The sequence below is a fragment of the Apium graveolens genome, unplaced genomic scaffold (genome assembly GCF_009905375.1).
Source record: "Apium graveolens cultivar Ventura unplaced genomic scaffold, ASM990537v1 ctg7617, whole genome shotgun sequence".
In the NCBI taxonomy this organism is placed as follows: Eukaryota; Viridiplantae; Streptophyta; class Magnoliopsida; order Apiales; family Apiaceae; genus Apium; species Apium graveolens.
Genome location: NW_027420479.1, coordinates 11,140 through 15,447, shown reverse-complemented (window position 1 = coordinate 15,447; position 4,308 = coordinate 11,140). Strand labels below are relative to the sequence as shown.

At 36.7% G+C, this 4,308-nt stretch overlaps 1 pseudogene; it reads left to right on the top strand.

Moving 5' to 3' along the window:
- Window positions 1-693: 693 nt before the first annotated feature.
- LOC141704246 (uncharacterized) lies at window positions 694-2,766 on the top strand (annotated as a pseudogene).
- Window positions 2,767-4,308: the final 1,542 nt, after the last annotated feature.

The following is a 4,308-nucleotide window of genomic DNA, read 5'->3' as shown; positions in this document are numbered from 1 at the left end:
CCTATCTATTCACAATCCACTCTTTTTTTTTTCCCTGATAACTATCTGTACAGCATATACTATTAGAGCACCTATCGTACATTTATCTTCATTTACAATATAAAAAATAACTATTGTGCTCTTTCAGTGTTTATAATATAACCGCAAAGGTTTAGATATGTGACTGGAAGCACAAGTCCAGGAACACTGACACTACGTCTACCAGCGATTTTAGGATAGAGGTGCATTGTGGCTGGGGAATATACAGTGTAAAATCATGGACCTTTGGGAATTTGGAATATCTGGATATGTGTTTGACCATTTTAGAATGTTGTTGTTTGGCTTTTGCATGAGAGTAGTTCTTACGTATGAAACTTATACAACTTGATAAACTGCAGTATGCTTCAGAATCTTGACTTATATTAATCTTTTAACGTTGTGAGAGGATAGGTCATGCGTCTTCAATTTGATACTCTCAATTAATTTTAAAAAAAATGTTTTGAATTATTTAAATCTCATTTATATTTTGAAATTTGTGATGTTTTCCCAATCAAATATATTTTTAATTAGTATTAGTTTGAATCAGTTAAGAATCTACCTAATTGCAGTTGCCAACTCAGGAGTATTGTGGTGGCTGTTCTTTTTGGGCATGCATCTAACTATAAATACCTCACACTATGCACACTCTTCTTCCACAACTCCATTTAGGTTCCGATACAGCATAATCTTATACGAAGAATGGAGTCTGCAGAGTACCAAAGGTTCGTAATTCTTAATTCGTTCCATAGCTGGGCAATTTGGCATGTAAATCCGATAGATAATGAAGCTCGTTATAAAAATGCTGAAAATTTCTTATTGAAAATATACTGATGATTATCAGTTACGATTTAATTTCAGGAACAAGTGTGCAGCATGCTATAGACAATTCAACAAGATGGAGCACTTGGTGGAACACATGAGGACCTCGTACCATTCTGGCCATGAACCCATGTGTGGTGTCTGTTGGAAACATTGTCGATCATTTGAGTCCCTTAGGGAGCACCTTATAGGTATCAATCTTGATCACTCAGAGCACACATTTACATGCACCTATATACATTCAATACTTCTATTCATCTGTATGATGTATTTATTCATCTTTGTTATCACATATGATTAATTACTTCTTGGGCGTTGGTCTACACCAGCTATTGTTGGCAAACCAAATGTCCGTGAAAAGACAGGAAGAACCCTAAAATCAAAAACTTAAGCACGGATACAGTGACATGACTATGCATTTACATCAATTTCCCGTGTTACATTCATCGCTTGTTAGGGACCAGTCACTCGTAGATCTTTTAAATTTTTCTTGGTTTGATGAATTTCTTATATGCAGGGCCATTGCCAAAAGCTGAATGTGAAAGGATATTTAAAGAGCGTGGATGTCACATCTGTCTAAACATTCTTGGCAGCCGCAATGCTCTTAGGGCTCACCTGAACACATGTCAGCTCCCCCGCACCAGTGTTAACGTAAGTCTATATTTAGATGCAATGAAACATGTATAGTTTTTCATCAATTTATCGTTGAACTACAGAGTACTCGGTTCAACACATGGAATTTAATCACTCATTACACCTTGTCTTTGAAAAAATTTCAGGGGTTGACACATCGCATGGCAAACTTGGGGATTTTTGACAATATGAGAAATTATGAAAATGCAGGAGGTAGGGGAGTGGTTGCACTTGCTTGCAAGCTGGTTGGAGGGGGAAGTGACGGCTCCTTGGATCTTTGTGCTAGGATTTGTCTCATTGATGAATATGAGAAACATTATTTTCCATACCTATGTCAAACCCCTACTTGCTGTCACTAACTTTAGGTATCTACCTATATAGCTTAATCTACTGTACTCCTCCGTCAATCCCAGAAATAAATAAATTAAGTTATGGTAATTTTATGTGACAGCTACAGAAAATGAAATTTTCAGGTATGAAACAACAGGCATACGAGCAGAGATGATGAGAGATGCAATGGGAGTGCGGCAAGTTCAAAGGAAAATTCAAGAATTTTCTAAGCAATGGAGAACCGATGTGGAAAAATCCGACCTAAGAGTGGGAAAGCAAGAATCCTTGTTGGTCATGGGTTGGATCACGATCTGAAATGTTTAGAGGTGGATTACCCGGGAATAATGATCAGGCAAGTTTTGGTTTCAAATTACAAACACTTGATCAAACAATACTTCGAAGCTGAACTTGTTTTACAAATTGATCTGCTGTTGAATTTGGATGCAGGGATACTGCAAAATATCCTCCATTAACTGAAAACCAGCAAGCTTAGCAACTCACTAAAGTACCTAACAAAAGCATACCTTGGGTATAATATTTGATTAATTCTGCAGCTTTTGAATCTCAATCATCAAGTAATCACTTGGTAGTTTATTAACCAGTCACCTTCTTTTGTATTATCAGTTACGACATTCATGACAGGTGTACAAGATCCTTACGATGATTGTGTGGCAACAATGCGGACTATACAAGAAATGAAGTACCAACTTCATAATAATAGCTGAGGACATGCCTCTTGCCACTGAAAACCCGTAACAATTATAGTTCACGGAGGTCGAATGAACTTGAGAGGATGAGGCCAGATGAACTTTTGCGGATCTCGGCTTCTGATTACTACTGCTGGTGCTTGGATTCTTAAAAAAGATAAACCTTGAGCATATACATGCATGCATTAGAGTGAAGGAGACTTAAATAATACTACTAGCTATTCCGGCTAGAGATATATACATCCATCCTACTAGTAACAATAAAAATTGGGAAATATTGCAGAGCCCAAAATCATATCTCATTTTACTACTGGTTTGTACAATAAAATTAATATAAATGCAAAAGTAACAATTTGATGAATTTAATCTTATATAATTTTGCAAGTTATGTGACTACATATATATACTGTCGAAAATTATACAGACAGCTTACATGGAATGAGGTAACTCTTTTTTTTTTATTTAATGACCATGTAAATTAAAAGAACATTGACTGTAGGAAAACCAAATACGATGAATAATCACTTTGCCGAAAATTCTGCCGGTTTCAAGATGCTTCAAAAGAAACGTCAATGCCTTCCCCTTTCCACTCTCCAGGGTCTTCAAGCCAGATGCTTTTGAGTTTACCAGAAATTGGACGCCAAGTGCAGTCACCTGACCGGATATCGTGACTACTTTCCCATCTTCTTTGATCGCCCTTCACTGCCTTGTCAGTAGTTGTCACACTGATGACCAACTGCATCAAACACTAGTCGATTGTGATCTGCACCCATACTAGTCAAAATCTCAACTTCTCCAGCGCCACAAAGTAGTTACGTTATTTGATGCACCCAAACCTGTTTCGCTAGCTGCATCAACACAAAAAAATAGCACATGGTTCCGCATTATTATTTTCTAAAATATTTTTTTTATGAATACAGGAAATAAAAAAAAATAACTTAGACTTAATTGCACTGTTCATACCTAAAGATTAATTTATTTGCACGCACTACAAGAAAACGAGGCTAAATACAACCGCGTAAATACAACCGAAGTCAAATTCAACTGAAAACGGTTGAAAATAAAGGTGCGGCTAAATACGACCGAAATCGGTTGTATAAAAGTTCGGTAGTATTTAGCGCGGTCGAATTTAGTAACAAATTCGACCGCTGGTGGTTGAATTTAGCCGTGCTCGTAAATTCGACCGAATGTCGGTTGAATTTACCCTTACCATAAAAATGGAGGAAATTTTCCCGCCTATTGAAATATTGGGCACTCCTAAATACAACCAATTTCGGTCGAATTTAGCCATTCCCGCATTTTTTCTAATTTCGGCGCCAAAAGAGGTGGAATTTTCCCGGTTTGTTGTAAAGTACACACTCTTAAATACGACCGACAGTGGCAGAAAATTAAATACGACCGGCTGGAGTGGAAAATTAAATACGACTGATGTTTGTTGAAAATGTTTTAAGACCGATTTCAGTTGCATTTAGCCGTTTCCTATTTTATTCTGGATTCGGTCGAATTTAGTAGCTCTAATGCGACCGGGTTTTTTTTTTTCGTTGTATTTAGCCGCTCCTTTTTTCTTCCGAAACCGGTTGAATTTATTAGCTCCATTTTGGCAACCCATATGTCCCTTTCTCTTACCAACCGCAATCATCCATTTCCTTCCCCATCTTCTCCCCTTTTCCACCCAATTTATATTCATGTGATCATTCTTAACAGCAAGTAAGTATAATATCTATTTTCATTTATTTGTTGTGTTTGTATATTTTCTTTGATATAATTACATTTACTTTTATACATATAACTTGAATTTGTG